The sequence below is a fragment of the Phyllobates terribilis genome, unplaced genomic scaffold (genome assembly GCF_046119375.1).
Source record: "Phyllobates terribilis strain yellow unplaced genomic scaffold, ASM4611937v1 Scaffold_2556__1_contigs__length_124230, whole genome shotgun sequence".
NCBI classification, from domain to species: Eukaryota; Metazoa; Chordata; class Amphibia; order Anura; family Dendrobatidae; genus Phyllobates; species Phyllobates terribilis.
The window spans coordinates 1-26,165 of record NW_027365313.1 but is presented as its reverse complement, the minus strand read 5'-3'; the positions used below and the strand labels follow the sequence as shown (position 1 = coordinate 26,165).

The 26,165-nt window shown below is 45.4% G+C and overlaps 19 non-coding genes and 2 pseudogenes across 19 annotated transcripts; all 21 read left to right on the top strand.

Annotated features, from left to right (window-relative positions):
* The first annotated feature begins 239 nt into the window (after positions 1–239).
* On the top strand, positions 240–430 carry LOC141246495 (U2 spliceosomal RNA). The gene has a single exon (XR_012310076.1). It is a non-coding gene; the product is annotated as a U2 spliceosomal RNA (small nuclear RNA).
* A 1,115-nt stretch (positions 431–1,545) lies between these two features.
* On the top strand, positions 1,546–1,736 carry LOC141246494 (U2 spliceosomal RNA). Its single transcript, XR_012310075.1, has one exon. It is a non-coding gene; the product is annotated as a U2 spliceosomal RNA (small nuclear RNA).
* Positions 1,737–2,851: 1,115 nt separating this feature from the next.
* LOC141246493 (U2 spliceosomal RNA) lies at positions 2,852–3,042 on the top strand. Its single transcript, XR_012310074.1, has one exon. It is a non-coding gene; the product is annotated as a U2 spliceosomal RNA (small nuclear RNA).
* A 1,115-nt stretch (positions 3,043–4,157) lies between these two features.
* Positions 4,158–4,348, top strand: LOC141246492 (U2 spliceosomal RNA). The gene has a single exon (XR_012310073.1). It is a non-coding gene; the product is annotated as a U2 spliceosomal RNA (small nuclear RNA).
* A 1,115-nt stretch (positions 4,349–5,463) lies between these two features.
* Positions 5,464–5,654, top strand: LOC141246490 (U2 spliceosomal RNA). The gene has a single exon (XR_012310071.1). It is a non-coding gene; the product is annotated as a U2 spliceosomal RNA (small nuclear RNA).
* A 1,115-nt stretch (positions 5,655–6,769) lies between these two features.
* On the top strand, positions 6,770–6,960 carry LOC141246489 (U2 spliceosomal RNA). Its single transcript, XR_012310070.1, has one exon. It is a non-coding gene; the product is annotated as a U2 spliceosomal RNA (small nuclear RNA).
* Positions 6,961–8,075: 1,115 nt separating this feature from the next.
* LOC141246431 (U2 spliceosomal RNA) lies at positions 8,076–8,266 on the top strand. Its single transcript, XR_012310019.1, has one exon. It is a non-coding gene; the product is annotated as a U2 spliceosomal RNA (small nuclear RNA).
* A 1,115-nt stretch (positions 8,267–9,381) lies between these two features.
* On the top strand, positions 9,382–9,572 carry LOC141246488 (U2 spliceosomal RNA). The gene has a single exon (XR_012310069.1). It is a non-coding gene; the product is annotated as a U2 spliceosomal RNA (small nuclear RNA).
* Positions 9,573–10,687: 1,115 nt separating this feature from the next.
* On the top strand, positions 10,688–10,878 carry LOC141246487 (U2 spliceosomal RNA). Its single transcript, XR_012310068.1, has one exon. It is a non-coding gene; the product is annotated as a U2 spliceosomal RNA (small nuclear RNA).
* Positions 10,879–11,993: 1,115 nt separating this feature from the next.
* Positions 11,994–12,184, top strand: LOC141246486 (U2 spliceosomal RNA). Its single transcript, XR_012310067.1, has one exon. It is a non-coding gene; the product is annotated as a U2 spliceosomal RNA (small nuclear RNA).
* Positions 12,185–13,299: 1,115 nt separating this feature from the next.
* Positions 13,300–13,490, top strand: LOC141246483 (U2 spliceosomal RNA). Its single transcript, XR_012310066.1, has one exon. It is a non-coding gene; the product is annotated as a U2 spliceosomal RNA (small nuclear RNA).
* A 1,115-nt stretch (positions 13,491–14,605) lies between these two features.
* On the top strand, positions 14,606–14,796 carry LOC141246472 (U2 spliceosomal RNA). Its single transcript, XR_012310058.1, has one exon. It is a non-coding gene; the product is annotated as a U2 spliceosomal RNA (small nuclear RNA).
* Positions 14,797–15,911: 1,115 nt separating this feature from the next.
* LOC141246460 (U2 spliceosomal RNA) lies at positions 15,912–16,102 on the top strand. Its single transcript, XR_012310047.1, has one exon. It is a non-coding gene; the product is annotated as a U2 spliceosomal RNA (small nuclear RNA).
* A 1,118-nt stretch (positions 16,103–17,220) lies between these two features.
* Positions 17,221–17,411, top strand: LOC141246449 (U2 spliceosomal RNA). The gene has a single exon (XR_012310036.1). It is a non-coding gene; the product is annotated as a U2 spliceosomal RNA (small nuclear RNA).
* Positions 17,412–18,526: 1,115 nt separating this feature from the next.
* Positions 18,527–18,717, top strand: LOC141246437 (U2 spliceosomal RNA). The gene has a single exon (XR_012310025.1). It is a non-coding gene; the product is annotated as a U2 spliceosomal RNA (small nuclear RNA).
* A 1,115-nt stretch (positions 18,718–19,832) lies between these two features.
* Positions 19,833–19,924, top strand: LOC141246485 (U2 spliceosomal RNA; annotated as a pseudogene).
* Positions 19,925–20,714: 790 nt separating this feature from the next.
* LOC141246481 (U2 spliceosomal RNA) lies at positions 20,715–20,893 on the top strand (annotated as a pseudogene).
* A 1,115-nt stretch (positions 20,894–22,008) lies between these two features.
* On the top strand, positions 22,009–22,199 carry LOC141246525 (U2 spliceosomal RNA). Its single transcript, XR_012310105.1, has one exon. It is a non-coding gene; the product is annotated as a U2 spliceosomal RNA (small nuclear RNA).
* A 1,115-nt stretch (positions 22,200–23,314) lies between these two features.
* LOC141246514 (U2 spliceosomal RNA) lies at positions 23,315–23,505 on the top strand. The gene has a single exon (XR_012310094.1). It is a non-coding gene; the product is annotated as a U2 spliceosomal RNA (small nuclear RNA).
* Positions 23,506–24,623: 1,118 nt separating this feature from the next.
* LOC141246503 (U2 spliceosomal RNA) lies at positions 24,624–24,814 on the top strand. The gene has a single exon (XR_012310083.1). It is a non-coding gene; the product is annotated as a U2 spliceosomal RNA (small nuclear RNA).
* Positions 24,815–25,929: 1,115 nt separating this feature from the next.
* On the top strand, positions 25,930–26,120 carry LOC141246491 (U2 spliceosomal RNA). Its single transcript, XR_012310072.1, has one exon. It is a non-coding gene; the product is annotated as a U2 spliceosomal RNA (small nuclear RNA).
* Positions 26,121–26,165: the final 45 nt, after the last annotated feature.

Below are 26,165 nucleotides of genomic sequence, written 5' to 3'. Positions count from 1 at the left end.
CTTCCAACGGTGTTGAGGCGGGTGGGAACAGCAGGGGGTGAAGGTGCTGTGTTTAAAGAGGTGGAGTTATGCAGATCTAAAACGCGTGGATTGCAGCAGCAGCAAGCCGAAAAGTGCAGGCATGTAAGGGATCTAGAGGTTGACAACATGTCTTCTTAACGGGAGTCCAGGAGCTCATCTCCACAAATGGACTTTTTAGGATCCTTGGGTGGCTCCGTAGTTTGAAACCAATTCTGGTTATCGCTTCTCGGCCTTTTGGCTAAGATCAAGTGTAGTATCTGTTCTTATCAGTTTAATATCTGATACGTCCCCTATCTGGGGACCATATATTAAATGGATTTTTAGAACAGGGAGATGGAAAAAGAGCTTGCTCTGTCCACTCCACGCATTGACCTGGTATTGCAGTATCTCCAGGACCGGTGCACCCCTTCTTTAATGCAGTTTCTAAAATCAGAAAGAATTGAATTCAATGTTTTTTGTTCATTTTGCTTGTTTGTCGGATTTTGGGATGGACTCTTTGGCTCTGCTTTTCTTCTCCTCATTGGATTTTTCATGTTCAAAGTTGCAGAAGCCAGATTACAAGCTCATTTTGGTTCAACTTCAGCAACTGTGCATTGCATTGCCATGTAATGTGATGCAATGCTATCTTTCTAGCTCTCCCTTTCTACTTCCTTTTGGATAAACAGACATATTAGGCAAGCATTTTGGAGCTTTCACCTAAATAACTACAGGTGGTGAGATAAGCTGCACAATATAATTGACCTTTCAGTATATTGTTGCACACACACCATCTATTTAGCAAATGCCCTTGTTATCAACAGCAGCCTTTTAAACTCACCCGAGCTAACAGGTATGTGCGCTGGTTACACTGCTGCGCTTAAAATTTCTTTTTTGGTTTGCTACAATGCCTTTTCTGAAACGTTGTCTCCTTCTGCTGGAACACTGACTTCTTTCATTTAATGCCTGCAGACTATAAAAGAGAACCCAACCCAAAAAGTTTGGTTGATTAGTCTGTGGCATTCTGTTAAACTGTTGCTTATGGCGGTCTCTGTGAGCTTCTCAGCGACATTCAGCCAGCCAGGTATCCTGCCTGCAGTAGATGGAATGTGGCAATGGAACGCTGGCTGCGCGTGTCATAATAGGCTCTGAGCCTTTATATACCTGTGCACAGCAGCAGCCACCTTCAGTCTGCTGCTGGACAGCCAGCAGCAGCAGCAGCAGGAGAGGTATGTAATCAGGAGCCCTCCTGCTAAGGGTAGACAGCTGCTCGTTCCACCCCACCCCCCGCCTTAATTGGTTCTCCTCCCTTCCAACGGTGTTGAGGCGGGTGGGAACAGCAGGGGGTGAAGGTGCTGTGTTTAAAGAGGTGGAGTTATGCAGATCTAAAACGCGTGGATTGCAGCAGCAGCAAGCCGAAAAGTGCAGGCATGTAAGGGATCTAGAGGTTGACAACATGTCTTCTTAACGGGAGTCCAGGAGCTCATCTCCACAAATGGACTTTTTAGGATCCTTGGGTGGCTCCGTAGTTTGAAACCAATTCTGGTTATCGCTTCTCGGCCTTTTGGCTAAGATCAAGTGTAGTATCTGTTCTTATCAGTTTAATATCTGATACGTCCCCTATCTGGGGACCATATATTAAATGGATTTTTAGAACAGGGAGATGGAAAAAGAGCTTGCTCTGTCCACTCCACGCATTGACCTGGTATTGCAGTATCTCCAGGACCGGTGCACCCCTTCTTTAATGCAGTTTCTAAAATCAGAAAGAATTGAATTCAATGTTTTTTGTTCATTTTGCTTGTTTGTCGGATTTTGGGATGGACTCTTTGGCTCTGCTTTTCTTCTCCTCATTGGATTTTTCATGTTCAAAGTTGCAGAAGCCAGATTACAAGCTCATTTTGGTTCAACTTCAGCAACTGTGCATTGCATTGCCATGTAATGTGATGCAATGCTATCTTTCTAGCTCTCCCTTTCTACTTCCTTTTGGATAAACAGACATATTAGGCAAGCATTTTGGAGCTTTCACCTAAATAACTACAGGTGGTGAGATAAGCTGCACAATATAATTGACCTTTCAGTATATTGTTGCACACACACCATCTATTTAGCAAATGCCCTTGTTATCAACAGCAGCCTTTTAAACTCACCCGAGCTAACAGGTATGTGCGCTGGTTACACTGCTGCGCTTAAAATTTCTTTTTTGGTTTGCTACAATGCCTTTTCTGAAACGTTGTCTCCTTCTGCTGGAACACTGACTTCTTTCATTTAATGCCTGCAGACTATAAAAGAGAACCCAACCCAAAAAGTTTGGTTGATTAGTCTGTGGCATTCTGTTAAACTGTTGCTTATGGCGGTCTCTGTGAGCTTCTCAGCGACATTCAGCCAGCCAGGTATCCTGCCTGCAGTAGATGGAATGTGGCAATGGAACGCTGGCTGCGCGTGTCATAATAGGCTCTGAGCCTTTATATACCTGTGCACAGCAGCAGCCACCTTCAGTCTGCTGCTGGACAGCCAGCAGCAGCAGCAGCAGGAGAGGTATGTAATCAGGAGCCCTCCTGCTAAGGGTAGACAGCTGCTCGTTCCACCCCACCCCCCGCCTTAATTGGTTCTCCTCCCTTCCAACGGTGTTGAGGCGGGTGGGAACAGCAGGGGGTGAAGGTGCTGTGTTTAAAGAGGTGGAGTTATGCAGATCTAAAACGCGTGGATTGCAGCAGCAGCAAGCCGAAAAGTGCAGGCATGTAAGGGATCTAGAGGTTGACAACATGTCTTCTTAACGGGAGTCCAGGAGCTCATCTCCACAAATGGACTTTTTAGGATCCTTGGGTGGCTCCGTAGTTTGAAACCAATTCTGGTTATCGCTTCTCGGCCTTTTGGCTAAGATCAAGTGTAGTATCTGTTCTTATCAGTTTAATATCTGATACGTCCCCTATCTGGGGACCATATATTAAATGGATTTTTAGAACAGGGAGATGGAAAAAGAGCTTGCTCTGTCCACTCCACGCATTGACCTGGTATTGCAGTATCTCCAGGACCGGTGCACCCCTTCTTTAATGCAGTTTCTAAAATCAGAAAGAATTGAATTCAATGTTTTTTGTTCATTTTGCTTGTTTGTCGGATTTTGGGATGGACTCTTTGGCTCTGCTTTTCTTCTCCTCATTGGATTTTTCATGTTCAAAGTTGCAGAAGCCAGATTACAAGCTCATTTTGGTTCAACTTCAGCAACTGTGCATTGCATTGCCATGTAATGTGATGCAATGCTATCTTTCTAGCTCTCCCTTTCTACTTCCTTTTGGATAAACAGACATATTAGGCAAGCATTTTGGAGCTTTCACCTAAATAACTACAGGTGGTGAGATAAGCTGCACAATATAATTGACCTTTCAGTATATTGTTGCACACACACCATCTATTTAGCAAATGCCCTTGTTATCAACAGCAGCCTTTTAAACTCACCCGAGCTAACAGGTATGTGCGCTGGTTACACTGCTGCGCTTAAAATTTCTTTTTTGGTTTGCTACAATGCCTTTTCTGAAACGTTGTCTCCTTCTGCTGGAACACTGACTTCTTTCATTTAATGCCTGCAGACTATAAAAGAGAACCCAACCCAAAAAGTTTGGTTGATTAGTCTGTGGCATTCTGTTAAACTGTTGCTTATGGCGGTCTCTGTGAGCTTCTCAGCGACATTCAGCCAGCCAGGTATCCTGCCTGCAGTAGATGGAATGTGGCAATGGAACGCTGGCTGCGCGTGTCATAATAGGCTCTGAGCCTTTATATACCTGTGCACAGCAGCAGCCACCTTCAGTCTGCTGCTGGACAGCCAGCAGCAGCAGCAGCAGGAGAGGTATGTAATCAGGAACCCTCCTGCTAAGGGTAGACAGCTGCTCGTTCCACCCCACCCCCCGCCTTAATTGGTTCTCCTCCCTTCCAACGGTGTTGAGGCGGGTGGGAACAGCAGGGGGTGAAGGTGCTGTGTTTAAAGAGGTGGAGTTATGCAGATCTAAAACGCGTGGATTGCAGCAGCAGCAAGCCGAAAAGTGCAGGCATGTAAGGGATCTAGAGGTTGACAACATGTCTTCTTAACGGGAGTCCAGGAGCTCATCTCCACAAATGGACTTTTTAGGATCCTTGGGTGGCTCCGTAGTTTGAAACCAATTCTGGTTATCGCTTCTCGGCCTTTTGGCTAAGATCAAGTGTAGTATCTGTTCTTATCAGTTTAATATCTGATACGTCCCCTATCTGGGGACCATATATTAAATGGATTTTTAGAACAGGGAGATGGAAAAAGAGCTTGCTCTGTCCACTCCACGCATTGACCTGGTATTGCAGTATCTCCAGGACCGGTGCACCCCTTCTTTAATGCAGTTTCTAAAATCAGAAAGAATTGAATTCAATGTTTTTTGTTCATTTTGCTTGTTTGTCGGATTTTGGGATGGACTCTTTGGCTCTGCTTTTCTTCTCCTCATTGGATTTTTCATGTTCAAAGTTGCAGAAGCCAGATTACAAGCTCATTTTGGTTCAACTTCAGCAACTGTGCATTGCATTGCCATGTAATGTGATGCAATGCTATCTTTCTAGCTCTCCCTTTCTACTTCCTTTTGGATAAACAGACATATTAGGCAAGCATTTTGGAGCTTTCACCTAAATAACTACAGGTGGTGAGATAAGCTGCACAATATAATTGACCTTTCAGTATATTGTTGCACACACACCATCTATTTAGCAAATGCCCTTGTTATCAACAGCAGCCTTTTAAACTCACCCGAGCTAACAGGTATGTGCGCTGGTTACACTGCTGCGCTTAAAATTTCTTTTTTGGTTTGCTACAATGCCTTTTCTGAAACGTTGTCTCCTTCTGCTGGAACACTGACTTCTTTCATTTAATGCCTGCAGACTATAAAAGAGAACCCAACCCAAAAAGTTTGGTTGATTAGTCTGTGGCATTCTGTTAAACTGTTGCTTATGGCGGTCTCTGTGAGCTTCTCAGCGACATTCAGCCAGCCAGGTATCCTGCCTGCAGTAGATGGAATGTGGCAATGGAACGCTGGCTGCGCGTGTCATAATAGGCTCTGAGCCTTTATATACCTGTGCACAGCAGCAGCCACCTTCAGTCTGCTGCTGGACAGCCAGCAGCAGCAGCAGCAGGAGAGGTATGTAATCAGGAGCCCTCCTGCTAAGGGTAGACAGCTGCTCGTTCCACCCCACCCCCCGCCTTAATTGGTTCTCCTCCCTTCCAACGGTGTTGAGGCGGGTGGGAACAGCAGGGGGTGAAGGTGCTGTGTTTAAAGAGGTGGAGTTATGCAGATCTAAAACGCGTGGATTGCAGCAGCAGCAAGCCGAAAAGTGCAGGCATGTAAGGGATCTAGAGGTTGACAACATGTCTTCTTAACGGGAGTCCAGGAGCTCATCTCCACAAATGGACTTTTTAGGATCCTTGGGTGGCTCCGTAGTTTGAAACCAATTCTGGTTATCGCTTCTCGGCCTTTTGGCTAAGATCAAGTGTAGTATCTGTTCTTATCAGTTTAATATCTGATACGTCCCCTATCTGGGGACCATATATTAAATGGATTTTTAGAACAGGGAGATGGAAAAAGAGCTTGCTCTGTCCACTCCACGCATTGACCTGGTATTGCAGTATCTCCAGGACCGGTGCACCCCTTCTTTAATGCAGTTTCTAAAATCAGAAAGAATTGAATTCAATGTTTTTTGTTCATTTTGCTTGTTTGTCGGATTTTGGGATGGACTCTTTGGCTCTGCTTTTCTTCTCCTCATTGGATTTTTCATGTTCAAAGTTGCAGAAGCCAGATTACAAGCTCATTTTGGTTCAACTTCAGCAACTGTGCATTGCATTGCCATGTAATGTGATGCAATGCTATCTTTCTAGCTCTCCCTTTCTACTTCCTTTTGGATAAACAGACATATTAGGCAAGCATTTTGGAGCTTTCACCTAAATAACTACAGGTGGTGAGATAAGCTGCACAATATAATTGACCTTTCAGTATATTGTTGCACACACACCATCTATTTAGCAAATGCCCTTGTTATCAACAGCAGCCTTTTAAACTCACCCGAGCTAACAGGTATGTGCGCTGGTTACACTGCTGCGCTTAAAATTTCTTTTTTGGTTTGCTACAATGCCTTTTCTGAAACGTTGTCTCCTTCTGCTGGAACACTGACTTCTTTCATTTAATGCCTGCAGACTATAAAAGAGAACCCAACCCAAAAAGTTTGGTTGATTAGTCTGTGGCATTCTGTTAAACTGTTGCTTATGGCGGTCTCTGTGAGCTTCTCAGCGACATTCAGCCAGCCAGGTATCCTGCCTGCAGTAGATGGAATGTGGCAATGGAACGCTGGCTGCGCGTGTCATAATAGGCTCTGAGCCTTTATATACCTGTGCACAGCAGCAGCCACCTTCAGTCTGCTGCTGGACAGCCAGCAGCAGCAGCAGCAGGAGAGGTATGTAATCAGGAGCCCTCCTGCTAAGGGTAGACAGCTGCTCGTTCCACCCCACCCCCCGCCTTAATTGGTTCTCCTCCCTTCCAACGGTGTTGAGGCGGGTGGGAACAGCAGGGGGTGAAGGTGCTGTGTTTAAAGAGGTGGAGTTATGCAGATCTAAAACGCGTGGATTGCAGCAGCAGCAAGCCGAAAAGTGCAGGCATGTAAGGGATCTAGAGGTTGACAACATGTCTTCTTAACGGGAGTCCAGGAGCTCATCTCCACAAATGGACTTTTTAGGATCCTTGGGTGGCTCCGTAGTTTGAAACCAATTCTGGTTATCGCTTCTCGGCCTTTTGGCTAAGATCAAGTGTAGTATCTGTTCTTATCAGTTTAATATCTGATACGTCCCCTATCTGGGGACCATATATTAAATGGATTTTTAGAACAGGGAGATGGAAAAAGAGCTTGCTCTGTCCACTCCACGCATTGACCTGGTATTGCAGTATCTCCAGGACCGGTGCACCCCTTCTTTAATGCAGTTTCTAAAATCAGAAAGAATTGAATTCAATGTTTTTTGTTCATTTTGCTTGTTTGTCGGATTTTGGGATGGACTCTTTGGCTCTGCTTTTCTTCTCCTCATTGGATTTTTCATGTTCAAAGTTGCAGAAGCCAGATTACAAGCTCATTTTGGTTCAACTTCAGCAACTGTGCATTGCATTGCCATGTAATGTGATGCAATGCTATCTTTCTAGCTCTCCCTTTCTACTTCCTTTTGGATAAACAGACATATTAGGCAAGCATTTTGGAGCTTTCACCTAAATAACTACAGGTGGTGAGATAAGCTGCACAATATAATTGACCTTTCAGTATATTGTTGCACACACACCATCTATTTAGCAAATGCCCTTGTTATCAACAGCAGCCTTTTAAACTCACCCGAGCTAACAGGTATGTGCGCTGGTTACACTGCTGCGCTTAAAATTTCTTTTTTGGTTTGCTACAATGCCTTTTCTGAAACGTTGTCTCCTTCTGCTGGAACACTGACTTCTTTCATTTAATGCCTGCAGACTATAAAAGAGAACCCAACCCAAAAAGTTTGGTTGATTAGTCTGTGGCATTCTGTTAAACTGTTGCTTATGGCGGTCTCTGTGAGCTTCTCAGCGACATTCAGCCAGCCAGGTATCCTGCCTGCAGTAGATGGAATGTGGCAATGGAACGCTGGCTGCGCGTGTCATAATAGGCTCTGAGCCTTTATATACCTGTGCACAGCAGCAGCCACCTTCAGTCTGCTGCTGGACAGCCAGCAGCAGCAGCAGCAGGAGAGGTATGTAATCAGGAGCCCTCCTGCTAAGGGTAGACAGCTGCTCGTTCCACCCCACCCCCCGCCTTAATTGGTTCTCCTCCCTTCCAACGGTGTTGAGGCGGGTGGGAACAGCAGGGGGTGAAGGTGCTGTGTTTAAAGAGGTGGAGTTATGCAGATCTAAAACGCGTGGATTGCAGCAGCAGCAAGCCGAAAAGTGCAGGCATGTAAGGGATCTAGAGGTTGACAACATGTCTTCTTAACGGGAGTCCAGGAGCTCATCTCCACAAATGGACTTTTTAGGATCCTTGGGTGGCTCCGTAGTTTGAAACCAATTCTGGTTATCGCTTCTCGGCCTTTTGGCTAAGATCAAGTGTAGTATCTGTTCTTATCAGTTTAATATCTGATACGTCCCCTATCTGGGGACCATATATTAAATGGATTTTTAGAACAGGGAGATGGAAAAAGAGCTTGCTCTGTCCACTCCACGCATTGACCTGGTATTGCAGTATCTCCAGGACCAGTGCACCCCTTCTTTAATGCAGTTTCTAAAATCAGAAAGAATTGAATTCAATGTTTTTTGTTCATTTTGCTTGTTTGTCGGATTTTGGGATGGACTCTTTGGCTCTGCTTTTCTTCTCCTCATTGGATTTTTCATGTTCAAAGTTGCAGAAGCCAGATTACAAGCTCATTTTGGTTCAACTTCAGCAACTGTGCATTGCATTGCCATGTAATGTGATGCAATGCTATCTTTCTAGCTCTCCCTTTCTACTTCCTTTTGGATAAACAGACATATTAGGCAAGCATTTTGGAGCTTTCACCTAAATAACTACAGGTGGTGAGATAAGCTGCACAATATAATTGACCTTTCAGTATATTGTTGCACACACACCATCTATTTAGCAAATGCCCTTGTTATCAACAGCAGCCTTTTAAACTCACCCGAGCTAACAGGTATGTGCGCTGGTTACACTGCTGCGCTTAAAATTTCTTTTTTGGTTTGCTACAATGCCTTTTCTGAAACGTTGTCTCCTTCTGCTGGAACACTGACTTCTTTCATTTAATGCCTGCAGACTATAAAAGAGAACCCAACCCAAAAAGTTTGGTTGATTAGTCTGTGGCATTCTGTTAAACTGTTGCTTATGGCGGTCTCTGTGAGCTTCTCAGCGACATTCAGCCAGCCAGGTATCCTGCCTGCAGTAGATGGAATGTGGCAATGGAACGCTGGCTGCGCGTGTCATAATAGGCTCTGAGCCTTTATATACCTGTGCACAGCAGCAGCCACCTTCAGTCTGCTGCTGGACAGCCAGCAGCAGCAGCAGCAGGAGAGGTATGTAATCAGGAGCCCTCCTGCTAAGGGTAGACAGCTGCTCGTTCCACCCCACCCCCCGCCTTAATTGGTTCTCCTCCCTTCCAACGGTGTTGAGGCGGGTGGGAACAGCAGGGGGTGAAGGTGCTGTGTTTAAAGAGGTGGAGTTATGCAGATCTAAAACGCGTGGATTGCAGCAGCAGCAAGCCGAAAAGTGCAGGCATGTAAGGGATCTAGAGGTTGACAACATGTCTTCTTAACGGGAGTCCAGGAGCTCATCTCCACAAATGGACTTTTTAGGATCCTTGGGTGGCTCCGTAGTTTGAAACCAATTCTGGTTATCGCTTCTCGGCCTTTTGGCTAAGATCAAGTGTAGTATCTGTTCTTATCAGTTTAATATCTGATACGTCCCCTATCTGGGGACCATATATTAAATGGATTTTTAGAACAGGGAGATGGAAAAAGAGCTTGCTCTGTCCACTCCACGCATTGACCTGGTATTGCAGTATCTCCAGGACCGGTGCACCCCTTCTTTAATGCAGTTTCTAAAATCAGAAAGAATTGAATTCAATGTTTTTTGTTCATTTTGCTTGTTTGTCGGATTTTGGGATGGACTCTTTGGCTCTGCTTTTCTTCTCCTCATTGGATTTTTCATGTTCAAAGTTGCAGAAGCCAGATTACAAGCTCATTTTGGTTCAACTTCAGCAACTGTGCATTGCATTGCCATGTAATGTGATGCAATGCTATCTTTCTAGCTCTCCCTTTCTACTTCCTTTTGGATAAACAGACATATTAGGCAAGCATTTTGGAGCTTTCACCTAAATAACTACAGGTGGTGAGATAAGCTGCACAATGTAATTGACCTTTCAGTATATTGTTGCACACACACCATCTATTTAGCAAATGCCCTTGTTATCAACAGCAGCCTTTTAAACTCACCCGAGCTAACAGGTATGTGCGCTGGTTACACTGCTGCGCTTAAAATTTCTTTTTTGGTTTGCTACAATGCCTTTTCTGAAACGTTGTCTCCTTCTGCTGGAACACTGACTTCTTTCATTTAATGCCTGCAGACTATAAAAGAGAACCCAACCCAAAAAGTTTGGTTGATTAGTCTGTGGCATTCTGTTAAACTGTTGCTTATGGCGGTCTCTGTGAGCTTCTCAGCGACATTCAGCCAGCCAGGTATCCTGCCTGCAGTAGATGGAATGTGGCAATGGAACGCTGGCTGCGCGTGTCATAATAGGCTCTGAGCCTTTATATACCTGTGCACAGCAGCAGCCACCTTCAGTCTGCTGCTGGACAGCCAGCAGCAGCAGCAGCAGGAGAGGTATGTAATCAGGAGCCCTCCTGCTAAGGGTAGACAGCTGCTCGTTCCACCCCACCCCCCGCCTTAATTGGTTCTCCTCCCTTCCAACGGTGTTGAGGTGGGTGGGAACAGCAGGGGGTGAAGGTGCTGTGTTTAAAGAGGTGGAGTTATGCAGATCTAAAACGCGTGGATTGCAGCAGCAGCAAGCCGAAAAGTGCAGGCATGTAAGGGATCTAGAGGTTGACAACATGTCTTCTTAACGGGAGTCCAGGAGCTCATCTCCACAAATGGACTTTTTAGGATCCTTGGGTGGCTCCGTAGTTTGAAACCAATTCTGGTTATCGCTTCTCGGCCTTTTGGCTAAGATCAAGTGTAGTATCTGTTCTTATCAGTTTAATATCTGATACGTCCCCTATCTGGGGACCATATATTAAATGGATTTTTAGAACAGGGAGATGGAAAAAGAGCTTGCTCTGTCCACTCCACGCATTGACCTGGTATTGCAGTATCTCCAGGACCGGTGCACCCCTTCTTTAATGCAGTTTCTAAAATCAGAAAGAATTGAATTCAATGTTTTTTGTTCATTTTGCTTGTTTGTCGGATTTTGGGATGGACTCTTTGGCTCTGCTTTTCTTCTCCTCATTGGATTTTTCATGTTCAAAGTTGCAGAAGCCAGATTACAAGCTCATTTTGGTTCAACTTCAGCAACTGTGCATTGCATTGCCATGTAATGTGATGCAATGCTATCTTTCTAGCTCTCCCTTTCTACTTCCTTTTGGATAAACAGACATATTAGGCAAGCATTTTGGAGCTTTCACCTAAATAACTACAGGTGGTGAGATAAGCTGCACAATATAATTGACCTTTCAGTATATTGTTGCACACACACCATCTATTTAGCAAATGCCCTTGTTATCAACAGCAGCCTTTTAAACTCACCCGAGCTAACAGGTATGTGCGCTGGTTACACTGCTGCGCTTAAAATTTCTTTTTTGGTTTGCTACAATGCCTTTTCTGAAACGTTGTCTCCTTCTGCTGGAACACTGACTTCTTTCATTTAATGCCTGCAGACTATAAAAGAGAACCCAACCCAAAAAGTTTGGTTGATTAGTCTGTGGCATTCTGTTAAACTGTTGCTTATGGCGGTCTCTGTGAGCTTCTCAGCGACATTCAGCCAGCCAGGTATCCTGCCTGCAGTAGATGGAATGTGGCAATGGAACGCTGGCTGCGCGTGTCATAATAGGCTCTGAGCCTTTATATACCTGTGCACAGCAGCAGCCACCTTCAGTCTGCTGCTGGACAGCCAGCAGCAGCAGCAGCAGGAGAGGTATGTAATCAGGAGCCCTCCTGCTAAGGGTAGACAGCTGCTCGTTCCACCCCACCCCCCGCCTTAATTGGTTCTCCTCCCTTCCAACGGTGTTGAGGCGGGTGGGAACAGCAGGGGGTGAAGGTGCTGTGTTTAAAGAGGTGGAGTTATGCAGATCTAAAACGCGTGGATTGCAGCAGCAGCAAGCCGAAAAGTGCAGGCATGTAAGGGATCTAGAGGTTGACAACATGTCTTCTTAACGGGAGTCCAGGAGCTCATCTCCACAAATGGACTTTTTAGGATCCTTGGGTGGCTCCGTAGTTTGAAACCAATTCTGGTTATCGCTTCTCGGCCTTTTGGCTAAGATCAAGTGTAGTATCTGTTCTTATCAGTTTAATATCTGATACGTCCCCTATCTGGGGACCATATATTAAATGGATTTTTAGAACAGGGAGATGGAAAAAGAGCTTGCTCTGTCCACTCCACGCATTGACCTGGTATTGCAGTATCTCCAGGACCGGTGCACCCCTTCTTTAATGCAGTTTCTAAAATCAGAAAGAATTGAATTCAATGTTTTTTGTTCATTTTGCTTGTTTGTCGGATTTTGGGATGGACTCTTTGGCTCTGCTTTTCTTCTCCTCATTGGATTTTTCATGTTCAAAGTTGCAGAAGCCAGATTACAAGCTCATTTTGGTTCAACTTCAGCAACTGTGCATTGCATTGCCATGTAATGTGATGCAATGCTATCTTTCTAGCTCTCCCTTTCTACTTCCTTTTGGATAAACAGACATATTAGGCAAGCATTTTGGAGCTTTCACCTAAATAACTACAGGTGGTGAGATAAGCTGCACAATATAATTGACCTTTCAGTATATTGTTGCACACACACCATCTATTTAGCAAATGCCCTTGTTATCAACAGCAGCCTTTTAAACTCACCCGAGCTAACAGGTATGTGCGCTGGTTACACTGCTGCGCTTAAAATTTCTTTTTTGGTTTGCTACAATGCCTTTTCTGAAACGTTGTCTCCTTCTGCTGGAACACTGACTTCTTTCATTTAATGCCTGCAGACTATAAAAGAGAACCCAACCCAAAAAGTTTGGTTGATTAGTCTGTGGCATTCTGTTAAACTGTTGCTTATGGCGGTCTCTGTGAGCTTCTCAGCGACATTCAGCCAGCCAGGTATCCTGCCTGCAGTAGATGGAATGTGGCAATGGAACGCTGGCTGCGCGTGTCATAATAGGCTCTGAGCCTTTATATACCTGTGCACAGCAGCAGCCACCTTCAGTCTGCTGCTGGACAGCCAGCAGCAGCAGCAGCAGGAGAGGTATGTAATCAGGAGCCCTCCTGCTAAGGGTAGACAGCTGCTCGTTCCACCCCACCCCCCGCCTTAATTGGTTCTCCTCCCTTCCAACGGTGTTGAGGCGGGTGGGAACAGCAGGGGGTGAAGGTGCTGTGTTTAAAGAGGTGGAGTTATGCAGATCTAAAACGCGTGGATTGCAGCAGCAGCAAGCCGAAAAGTGCAGGCATGTAAGGGATCTAGAGGTTGACAACATGTCTTCTTAACGGGAGTCCAGGAGCTCATCTCCACAAATGGACTTTTTAGGATCCTTGGGTGGCTCCGTAGTTTGAAACCAATTCTGGTTATCGCTTCTCGGCCTTTTGGCTAAGATCAAGTGTAGTATCTGTTCTTATCAGTTTAATATCTGATACGTCCCCTATCTGGGGACCATATATTAAATGGATTTTTAGAACAGGGAGATGGAAAAAGAGCTTGCTCTGTCCACTCCACGCATTGACCTGGTATTGCAGTATCTCCAGGACCGGTGCACCCCTTCTTTAATGCAGTTTCTAAAATCAGAAAGAATTGAATTCAATGTTTTTTGTTCATTTTGCTTGTTTGTCGGATTTTGGGATGGACTCTTTGGCTCTGCTTTTCTTCTCCTCATTGGATTTTTCATGTTCAAAGTTGCAGAAGCCAGATTACAAGCTCATTTTGGTTCAACTTCAGCAACTGTGCATTGCATTGCCATGTAATGTGATGCAATGCTATCTTTCTAGCTCTCCCTTTCTACTTCCTTTTGGATAAACAGACATATTAGGCAAGCATTTTGGAGCTTTCACCTAAATAACTACAGGTGGTGAGATAAGCTGCACAATATAATTGACCTTTCAGTATATTGTTGCACACACACCATCTATTTAGCAAATGCCCTTGTTATCAACAGCAGCCTTTTAAACTCACCCGAGCTAACAGGTATGTGCGCTGGTTACACTGCTGCGCTTAAAATTTCTTTTTTGGTTTGCTACAATGCCTTTTCTGAAACGTTGTCTCCTTCTGCTGGAACACTGACTTCTTTCATTTAATGCCTGCAGACTATAAAAGAGAACCCAACCCAAAAAGTTTGGTTGATTAGTCTGTGGCATTCTGTTAAACTGTTGCTTATGGCGGTCTCTGTGAGCTTCTCAGCGACATTCAGCCAGCCAGGTATCCTGCCTGCAGTAGATGGAATGTGGCAATGGAACGCTGGCTGCGCGTGTCATAATAGGCTCTGAGCCTTTATATACCTGTGCACAGCAGCAGCCACCTTCAGTCTGCTGCTGGACAGCCAGCAGCAGCAGCAGCAGGAGAGGTATGTAATCAGGAGCCCTCCTGCTAAGGGTAGACAGCTGCTCGTTCCACCCCACCCCCCGCCTTAATTGGTTCTCCTCCCTTCCAACGGTGTTGAGGCGGGTGGGAACAGCAGGGGGTGAAGGTGCTGTGTTTAAAGAGGTGGAGTTATGCAGATCTAAAACGCGTGGATTGCAGCAGCAGCAAGCCGAAAAGTGCAGGCATGTAAGGGATCTAGAGGTTGACAACATGTCTTCTTAACGGGAGTCCAGGAGCTCATCTCCACAAATGGACTTTTTAGGATCCTTGGGTGGCTCCGTAGTTTGAAACCAATTCTGGTTATCGCTTCTCGGCCTTTTGGCTAAGATCAAGTGTAGTATCTGTTCTTATCAGTTTAATATCTGATACGTCCCCTATCTGGGGACCATATATTAAATGGATTTTTAGAACAGGGAGATGGAAAAAGAGCTTGCTCTGTCCACTCCACGCATTGACCTGGTATTGCAGTATCTCCAGGACCGGTGCACCCCTTCTTTAATGCAGTTTCTAAAATCAGAAAGAATTGAATTCAATGTTTTTTGTTCATTTTGCTTGTTTGTCGGATTTTGGGATGGACTCTTTGGCTCTGCTTTTCTTCTCCTCATTGGATTTTTCATGTTCAAAGTTGCAGAAGCCAGATTACAAGCTCATTTTGGTTCAACTTCAGCAACTGTGCATTGCATTGCCATGTAATGTGATGCAATGCTATCTTTCTAGCTCTCCCTTTCTACTTCCTTTTGGATAAACAGACATATTAGGCAAGCATTTTGGAGCTTTCACCTAAATAACTACAGGTGGTGAGATAAGCTGCACAATATAATTGACCTTTCAGTATATTGTTGCACACACACCATCTATTTAGCAAATGCCCTTGTTATCAACAGCAGCCTTTTAAACTCACCCGAGCTAACAGGTATGTGCGCTGGTTACACTGCTGCGCTTAAAATTTCTTTTTTGGTTTGCTACAATGCCTTTTCTGAAACGTTGTCTCCTTCTGCTGGAACACTGACTTCTTTCATTTAATGCCTGCAGACTATAAAAGAGAACCCAACCCAAAAAGTTTGGTTGATTAGTCTGTGGCATTCTGTTAAACTGTTGCTTATGGCGGTCTCTGTGAGCTTCTCAGCGACATTCAGCCAGCCAGGTATCCTGCCTGCAGTAGATGGAATGTGGCAATGGAACGCTGGCTGCGCGTGTCATAATAGGCTCTGAGCCTTTATATACCTGTGCACAGCAGCAGCCACCTTCAGTCTGCTGCTGGACAGCCAGCAGCAGCAGCAGCAGGAGAGGTATGTAATCAGGAGCCCTCCTGCTAAGGGTAGACAGCTGCTCGTTCCACCCCACCCCCCGCCTTAATTGGTTCTCCTCCCTTCCAACGGTGTTGAGGCGGGTGGGAACAGCAGGGGGTGAAGGTGCTGTGTTTAAAGAGGTGGAGTTATGCAGATCTAAAACGCGTGGATTGCAGCAGCAGCAAGCCGAAAAGTGCAGGCATGTAAGGGATCTAGAGGTTGACAACATGTCTTCTTAACGGGAGTCCAGGAGCTCATCTCCACAAATGGACTTTTTAGGATCCTTGGGTGGCTCCGTAGTTTGAAACCAATTCTGGTTATCGCTTCTCGGCCTTTTGGCTAAGATCAAGTGTAGTATCTGTTCTTATCAGTTTAATATCTGATACGTCCCCTATCTGGGGACCATATATTAAATGGATTTTTAGAACAGGGAGATGGAAAAAGAGCTTGCTCTGTCCACTCCACGCATTGACCTGGTATTGCAGTATCTCCAGGACCGGTGCACCCCTTCTTTAATGCAGTTTCTAAAATCAGAAAGAATTGAATTCAATGTTTTTTGTTCATTTTGCTTGTTTGTCGGATTTTGGGATGGACTCTTTGGCTCTGCTTTTCTTCTCCTCATTGGATTTTTCATGTTCAAAGTTGCAGAAGCCAGATTACAAGCTCATTTTGGTTCAACTTCAGCAACTGTGCATTGCATTGCCATGTAATGTGATGCAATGCTATCTTTCTAGCTCTCCCTTTCTACTTCCTTTTGGATAAACAGACATATTAGGCAAGCATTTTGGAGCTTTCACCTAAATAACTACAGGTGGTGAGATAAGCTGCACAATTTAATTGACCTTTCAGTATATTGTTGCACACACACCATCTATTTAGCAAATGCCCTTGTTATCAACAGCAGCCTTTTAAACTCACCCGAGCTAACAGGTATGTGCGCTGGTTACACTGCTGCGCTTAAAATTTCTTTTTTGGTTTGCTACAATGCCTTTTCTGAAACGTTGTCTCCTTCTGCTGGAACACTGACTTCTTTCATTTAATGCCTGCAGACTATAAAAGAGAACCCAACCCAAAAAGTTTGGTTGATTAGTCTGTGGCATTCTGTTAAACTGTTGCTTATGGCGGTCTCTGTGAGCTTCTCAGCGACATTCAGCCAGCCAGGTATCCTGCCTGCAGTAGATGGAATGTGGCAATGGAACGCTGGCTGCGCGTGTCATAATAGGCTCTGAGCCTTTATATACCTGTGCACAGCAGCAGCCACCTTCAGTCTGCTGCTGGACAGCCAGCAGCAGCAGCAGCAGCAGGAGAGGTATGTAATCAGGAGCCCTCCTGCTAAGGGTAGACAGCTGCTCGTTCCACCCCACCCCCCGCCTTAATTGGTTCTCCTCCCTTCCAACGGTGTTGAGGCGGGTGGGAACAGCAGGGGGTGAAGGTGCTGTGTTTAAAGAGGTGGAGTTATGCAGATCTAAAACGCGTGGATTGCAGCAGCAGCAAGCCGAAAAGTGCAGGCATGTAAGGGATCTAGAGGTTGACAACATGTCTTCTTAACGGGAGTCCAGGAGCTCATCTCCACAAATGGACTTTTTAGGATCCTTGGGTGGCTCCGTAGTTTGAAACCAATTCTGGTTATCGCTTCTCGGCCTTTTGGCTAAGATCAAGTGTAGTATCTGTTCTTATCAGTTTAATATCTGATACGTCCCCTATCTGGGGACCATATATTAAATGGATTTTTAGAACAGGGAGATGGAAAAAGAGCTTGCTCTGTCCACTCCACGCATTGACCTGGTATTGCAGTATCTCCAGGACCGGTGCACCCCTTCTTTAATGCAGTTTCTAAAATCAGAAAGAATTGAATTCAATGTTTTTTGTTCATTTTGCTTGTTTGTCGGATTTTGGGATGGACTCTTTGGCTCTGCTTTTCTTCTCCTCATTGGATTTTTCATGTTCAAAGTTGCAGAAGCCAGATTACAAGCTCATTTTGGTTCAACTTCAGCAACTGTGCATTGCATTGCCATGTAATGTGATGCAATGCTATCTTTCTAGCTCTCCCTTTCTACTTCCTTTTGGATAAACAGACATATTAGGCAAGCATTTTGGAGCTTTCACCTAAATAACTACAGGTGGTGAGATAAGCTGCACAATATAATTGACCTTTCAGTATATTGTTGCACACACACCATCTATTTAGCAAATGCCCTTGTTATCAACAGCAGCCTTTTAAACTCACCCGAGCTAACAGGTATGTGCGCTGGTTACACTGCTGCGCTTAAAATTTCTTTTTTGGTTTGCTACAATGCCTTTTCTGAAACGTTGTCTCCTTCTGCTGGAACACTGACTTCTTTCATTTAATGCCTGCAGACTATAAAAGAGAACCCAACCCAAAAAGTTTGGTTGATTAGTCTGTGGCATTCTGTTAAACTGTTGCTTATGGCGGTCTCTGTGAGCTTCTCAGCGACATTCAGCCAGCCAGGTATCCTGCCTGCAGTAGATGGAATGTGGCAATGGAACGCTGGCTGCGCGTGTCATAATAGGCTCTGAGCCTTTATATACCTGTGCACAGCAGCAGCCACCTTCAGTCTGCTGCTGGACAGCCAGCAGCAGCAGCAGCAGGAGAGGTATGTAATCAGGAGCCCTCCTGCTAAGGGTAGACAGCTGCTCGTTCCACCCCACCCCCCGCCTTAATTGGTTCTCCTCCCTTCCAACGGTGTTGAGGCGGGTGGGAACAGCAGGGGGTGAAGGTGCTGTGTTTAAAGAGGTGGAGTTATGCAGATCTAAAACGCGTGGATTGCAGCAGCAGCAAGCCGAAAAGTGCAGGCATGTAAGGGATCTAGAGGTTGACAACATGTCTTCTTAACGGGAGTCCAGGAGCTCATCTCCACAAATGGACTTTTTAGGATCCTTGGGTGGCTCCGTAGTTTGAAACCAATTCTGGTTATCGCTTCTCGGCCTTTTGGCTAAGATCAAGTGTAGTATCTGTTCTTATCAGTTTAATATCTGATACGTCCCCTATCTGGGGACCATATATTAAATGGATTTTTAGAACAGGGAGATGGAAAAAGAGCTTGCTCTGTCCACTCCACGCATTGACCTGGTATTGCAGTATCTCCAGGACCGGTGCACCCCTTCTTTAATGCAGTTTCTAAAATCAGAAAGAATTGAATTCAATGTTTTTTGTTCATTTTGCTTGTTTGTCGGATTTTGGGATGGACTCTTTGGCTCTGCTTTTCTTCTCCTCATTGGATTTTTCATGTTCAAAGTTGCAGAAGCCAGATTACAAGCTCATTTTGGTTCAACTTCAGCAACTGTGCATTGCATTGCCATGTAATGTGATGCAATGCTATCTTTCTAGCTCTCCCTTTCTACTTCCTTTTGGATAAACAGACATATTAGGCAAGCATTTTGGAGCTTTCACCTAAATAACTACAGGTGGTGAGATAAGCTGCACAATATAATTGACCTTTCAGTATATTGTTGCACACACACCATCTATTTAGCAAATGCCCTTGTTATCAACAGCAGCCTTTTAAACTCACCCGAGCTAACAGGTATGTGCGCTGGTTACACTGCTGCGCTTAAAATTTCTTTTTTGGTTTGCTACAATGCCTTTTCTGAAACGTTGTCTCCTTCTGCTGGAACACTGACTTCTTTCATTTAATGCCTGCAGACTATAAAAGAGAACCCAACCCAAAAAGTTTGGTTGATTAGTCTGTGGCATTCTGTTAAACTGTTGCTTATGGCGGTCTCTGTGAGCTTCTCAGCGACATTCAGCCAGCCAGGTATCCTGCCTGCAGTAGATGGAATGTGGCAATGGAACGCTGGCTGCGCGTGTCATAATAGGCTCTGAGCCTTTATATACCTGTGCACAGCAGCAGCCACCTTCAGTCTGCTGCTGGACAGCCAGCAGCAGCAGCAGCAGGAGAGGTATGTAATCAGGAGCCCTCCTGCTAAGGGTAGACAGCTGCTCGTTCCACCCCACCCCCCGCCTTAATTGGTTCTCCTCCCTTCCAACGGTGTTGAGGCGGGTGGGAACAGCAGGGGGTGAAGGTGCTGTGTTTAAAGAGGTGGAGTTATGCAGATCTAAAACGCGTGGATTGCAGCAGCAGCAAGCCGAAAAGTGCAGGCATGTAAGGGATCTAGAGGTTGACAACATGTCTTCTTAACGGGAGTCCAGGAGCTCATCTCCACAAATGGACTTTTTAGGATCCTTGGGTGGCTCCGTAGTTTGAAACCAATTCTGGTTATCGCTTCTCGGCCTTTTGGCTAAGATCAAGTGTAGTATCTTTCGAAAAGGCGGTTTTGGATGTTGGCCGCCCTAGTAGATTGATACATTATGCACACTGGGGTTTAGGCGCTTGTTAGTATGCCAGGTGGCTAATATAGTCATCTGGTGGAAAGCATGGCCACCCCAGGATCGACGCCATTGGGCCGGGGAAGATCGAAAGCCCGAAGTGTGAAGTGCCCCAGGAGTGGTGACCCTGGGGTGCCTTAACTCACTGGGATTGGGAACCCCACTTGAGTTTATGGCACATTTGCACAAGCACTTCAAATTTTCTTTCTTCGCACACACCCTTATTCCGGGCCTTCTGGCCTTAGGATGGGGAATTTTTCAATTCCCGGTCGAAGGTCCGGGCAGTATTATACTGTGAAACCTTCACTATTTATTTAATTTCTTTGTCACTGTGTGTCCACTTATTCACGTGTGTCACGTCCTACTAGGATTTTGTCGGGATGCGGTTCCCTTACGGGTTCCTCTCTTGGCAGGTCTAGGGGGGGAGTGTGTGGCCATCAGGTTCCGCTCCCCCCTGAACCCCCCTGGCTCTCCTCTTTCGGGAGGAGAGCGTTGTTGGCTCCCCTCTTCCGGGAGGGGAGCACAGTCTTTGGCTCCCAGTGCCTTGCTCGGGTGAGAACTCGGGCAGGTGCTGGGGGTAAGATTGGGTCGCCTCTGGCTTCGGCTGGAGGTGGCTTTTTGTCCCTGTTCCTCGCTGTGGCCTTTTGGCTCGGAGGGACGGGGAATGGTTTGGGGGACCCTTCTCCTTTTGGAGAGGGTTTCAAGAAGACCAGCATCCTAGTGCACTTTTTTTGTGGCACTTGTCACTTTTTTAAGCGCACTCGGGTTTTGTACACGAATTCGGGCTTTCAAAAAAGAAATCTGTTCTTATCAGTTTAATATCTGATACGTCCCCTATCTGGGGACCATATATTAAATGGATTTTTAGAACAGGGAGATGGAAAAAGAGCTTGCTCTGTCCACTCCACGCATTGACCTGGTATTGCAGTATCTCCAGGACCGGTGCACCCATTCTTTAATGCAGTTTCTAAAATCAGAAAGAATTGAATTCAATGTTTTTTGTTCATTTTGCTTGTTTGTCGGATTTTGGGATGGACTCTTTGGCTCTGCTTTTCTTCTCCTCATTGGATTTTTCATGTTCAAAGTTGCAGAAGCCAGATTACAAGCTCATTTTGGTTCAACTTCAGCAACTGTGCATTGCATTGCCATGTAATGTGATGCAATGCTATCTTTCTAGCTCTCCCTTTCTACTTCCTTTTGGATAAACAGACATATTAGGCAAGCATTTTGGAGCTTTCACCTAAATAACTACAGGTGGTGAGATAAGCTGCACAATATAATTGACCTTTCAGTATATTGTTGCACACACACCATCTATTTAGCAAATGCCCTTGTTATCAACAGCAGCCTTTTAAACTCACCCGAGCTAACAGGTATGTGCGCTGGTTACACTGCTGCGCTTAAAATTTCTTTTTTGGTTTGCTACAATGCCTTTTCTGAAACGTTGTCTCCTTCTGCTGGAACACTGACTTCTTTCATTTAATGCCTGCAGACTATAAAAGAGAACCCAACCCAAAAAGTTTGGTTGATTAGTCTGTGGCATTCTGTTAAACTGTTGCTTATGGCGGTCTCTGTGAGCTTCTCAGCGACATTCAGCCAGCCAGGTATCCTGCCTGCAGTAGATGGAATGTGGCAATGGAACGCTGGCTGCGCGTGTCATAATAGGCTCTGAGCCTTTATATACCTGTGCACAGCAGCAGCCACCTTCAGTCTGCTGCTGGACAGCCAGCAGCAGCAGCAGCAGGAGAGGTATGTAATCAGGAGCCCTCCTGCTAAGGGTAGACAGCTGCTCGTTCCACCCCACCCCCCGCCTTAATTGGTTCTCCTCCCTTCCAACGGTGTTGAGGCGGGTGGGAACAGCAGGGGGTGAAGGTGCTGTGTTTAAAGAGGTGGAGTTATGCAGATCTAAAACGCGTGGATTGCAGCAGCAGCAAGCCGAAAAGTGCAGGCATGTAAGGGATCTAGAGGTTGACAACATGTCTTCTTAACGGGAGTCCAGGAGCTCATCTCCACAAATGGACTTTTTAGGATCCTTGGGTGGCTCCGTAGTTTGAAACCAATTCTGGTTATCGCTTCTCGGCCTTTTGGCTAAGATCAAGTGTAGTATCTGTTCTTATCAGTTTAATATCTGATACGTCCCCTATCTGGGGACCATATATTAAATGGATTTTTAGAACAGGGAGATGGAAAAAGAGCTTGCTCTGTCCACTCCACGCATTGACCTGGTATTGCAGTATCTCCAGGACCGGTGCACCCCTTCTTTAATGCAGTTTCTAAAATCAGAAAGAATTGAATTCAATGTTTTTTGTTCATTTTGCTTGTTTGTCGGATTTTGGGATGGACTCTTTGGCTCTGCTTTTCTTCTCCTCATTGGATTTTTCATGTTCAAAGTTGCAGAAGCCAGATTACAAGCTCATTTTGGTTCAACTTCAGCAACTGTGCATTGCATTGCCATGTAATGTGATGCAATGCTATCTTTCTAGCTCTCCCTTTCTACTTCCTTTTGGATAAACAGACATATTAGGCAAGCATTTTGGAGCTTTCACCTAAATAACTACAGGTGGTGAGATAAGCTGCACAATATAATTGACCTTTCAGTATATTGTTGCACACACACCATCTATTTAGCAAATGCCCTTGTTATCAACAGCAGCCTTTTAAACTCACCCGAGCTAACAGGTATGTGCGCTGGTTACACTGCTGCGCTTAAAATTTCTTTTTTGGTTTGCTACAATGCCTTTTCTGAAACATTGTCTCCTTCTGCTGGAACACTGACTTCTTTCATTTAATGCCTGCAGACTATAAAAGAGAACCCAACCCAAAAAGTTTGGTTGATTAGTCTGTGGCATTCTGTTAAACTGTTGCTTATGGCGGTCTCTGTGAGCTTCTCAGCGACATTCAGCCAGCCAGGTATCCTGCCTGCAGTAGATGGAATGTGGCAATGGAACGCTGGCTGCGCGTGTCATAATAGGCTCTGAGCCTTTATATACCTGTGCACAGCAGCAGCCACCTTCAGTCTGCTGCTGGACAGCCAGCAGCAGCAGCAGCAGGAGAGGTATGTAATCAGGAGCCCTCCTGCTAAGGGTAGACAGCTGCTCGTTCCACCCCACCCCCCGCCTTAATTGGTTCTCCTCCCTTCCAACGGTGTTGAGGCGGGTGGGAACAGCAGGGGGTGAAGGTGCTGTGTTTAAAGAGGTGGAGTTATGCAGATCTAAAACGCGTGGATTGCAGCAGCAGCAAGCCGAAAAGTGCAGGCATGTAAGGGATCTAGAGGTTGACAACATGTCTTCTTAACGGGAGTCCAGGAGCTCATCTCCACAAATGGACTTTTTAGGATCCTTGGGTGGCTCCGTAGTTTGAAACCAATTCTGGTTATCGCTTCTCGGCCTTTTGGCTAAGATCAAGTGTAGTATCTGTTCTTATCAGTTTAATATCTGATACGTCCCCTATCTGGGGACCATATATTAAATGGATTTTTAGAACAGGGAGATGGAAAAAGAGCTTGCTCTGTCCACTCCACGCATTGACCTGGTATTGCAGTATCTCCAGGACCGGTGCACCCCTTCTTTAATGCAGTTTCTAAAATCAGAAAGAATTGAATTCAATGTTTTTTGTTCATTTTGCTTGTTTGTCGGATTTTGGGATGGACTCTTTGGCTCTGCTTTTCTTCTCCTCATTGGATTTTTCATGTTCAAAGTTGCAGAAGCCAGATTACAAGCTCATTTTGGTTCAACTTCAGCAACTGTGCATTGCATTGCCATGTAATGTGATGCAATGCTATCTTTCTAGCTCTCCCTTTCTACTTCCTTTTGGATAAACAGACATATTAGGCAAGCATTTTGGAGCTTTCACCTAAATAACTACAGGTGGTGAGATAAGCTGCACAATATAATTGACCTTTCAGTATATTGTTGCACACACACCATCTATTTAGCAAATGCCCTTGTTATCAACAGCAGCCTTTTAAACTCACCCGAGCTAACAGGTATGTGCGCTGGTTACACTGCTGCGCTTAAAATTTCTTTTTTGGTTTGCTACAATGCCTTTTCTGAAACGTTGTCTCCTTCTGCTGGAACACTGACTTCTTTCATTTAATGCCTGCAGACTATAAAAGAGAACCCAACCCAAAAAGTTTGGTTGATTAGTCTGTGGCATTCTGTTAAACTGTTGCTTATGGCGGTCTCTGTGAGCTTCTCAGCGACATTCAGCCAGCCAGGTATCCTGCCTGCAGTAGATGGAATGTGGCAATGGAACGCTGGCTGCGCGTGTCATAATAGGCTCTGAGCCTTTATATACCTGTGCACAGCAGCAGCCACCTTCAGTCTGCTGCTGGACAGCCAGCAGCAGCAGCAGCAGCAGGAGAGGTATGTAATCAGGAGCCCTCCTGCTAAGGGTAGACAGCTGCTCGTTCCACCCCACCCCCCGCCTTAATTGGTTCTCCTCCCTTCCAACGGTGTTGAGGCGGGTGGGAACAGCAGGGGGTGAAGGTGCTGTGTTTAAAGAGGTGGAGTTATGCAGATCTAAAACGCGTGGATTGCAGCAGCAGCAAGCCGAAAAGTGCAGGCATGTAAGGGATCTAGAGGTTGACAACATGTCTTCTTAACGGGAGTCCAGGAGCTCATCTCCACAAATGGACTTTTTAGGATCCTTGGGTGGCTCCGTAGTTTGAAACCAATTCTGGTTATCGCTTCTCGGCCTTTTGGCTAAGATCAAGTGTAGTATCTGTTCTTATCAGTTTAATATCTGATACGTCCCCTATCTGGGGACCATATATTAAATGGATTTTTAGAACAGGGAGATGGAAAAAGAGCTTGCTCTGTCCACTCCACGCATTGACCTGGTATTGCAGTATCTCCAGGACCGGTGCACCCCTTCTTTAATGCAGTTTCTAAAATCAGAAAGAATTGAATTCAATGTTTTTTGTTCATTTTGCTTGTTTGTCGGATTTTGGGATGGACTCTTTGGCTCTGCTTTTCTTCTCCTCATTGGATTTTTCATGTTCAAAGTTGCAGAAGCCAGATTACAAGCTCATTTTGGTTCAACTTCAGCAACTGTGCATTGCATTGCCATGTAATGTGATGCAATGCTATCTTTCTAGCTCTCCCTTTCTACTTCCTTTTGGATAAACAGACATATTAGGCAAGCATTTTGGAGCTTTCACCTAAATAACTACAGGTGGTGAGATAAGCTGCACAATATAATTGACCTTTCAGTATATTGTTGCACACACACCATCTATTTAGCAAATGCCCTTGTTATCAACAGCAGCCTTTTAAACTCACCCGAGCTAACAGGTATGTGCGCTGGTTACACTGCTGCGCTTAAAATTTCTTTTTTGGTTTGCTACAATGCCTTTTCTGAAACGTTGTCTCCTTCTGCTGGAACACTGACTTCTTTCATTTAATGCCTGCAGACTATAAAAGAGAACCCAACCCAAAAAGTTTGGTTGATTAGTCTGTGGCATTCTGTTAAACTGTTGCTTATGGCGGTCTCTGTGAGCTTCTCAGCGACATTCAGCCAGCCAGGTATCCTGCCTGCAGTAGATGGAATGTGGCAATGGAACGCTGGCTGCGCGTGTCATAATAGGCTCTGAGCCTTTATATACCTGTGCACAGCAGCAGCCACCTTCAGTCTGCTGCTGGACAGCCAGCAGCAGCAGCAGCAGGAGAGGTATGTAATCAGGAGCCCTCCTGCTAAGGGTAGACAGCTGCTCGTTCCACCCCACCCCCCGCCTTAATTGGTTCTCCTCCCTTCCAACGGTGTTGAGGCGGGTGGGAACAGCAGGGGGTGAAGGTGCTGTGTTTAAAGAGGTGGAGTTATGCAGATCTAAAACGCGTGGATTGCAGCAGCAGCAAGCCGAAAAGTGCAGGCATGTAAGGGATCTAGAGGTTGACAACATGTCTTCTTAACGGGAGTCCAGGAGCTCATCTCCACAAATGGACTTTTTAGGATCCTTGGGTGGCTCCGTAGTTTGAAACCAATTCTGGTTATCGCTTCTCGGCCTTTTGGCTAAGATCAAGTGTAGTATCTGTTCTTATCAGTTTAATATCTGATACGTCCCCTATCTGGGGACCATATATTAAATGGATTTTTAGAACAGGGAGATGGAAAAAGAGCTTGCTCTGTCCACTCCACGCATTGACCTGGTATTGCAGTATCTCCAGGACCGGTGCACCCCTTCTTTAATGCAGTTTCTAAAATCAGAAAGAATTGAATTCAATGTTT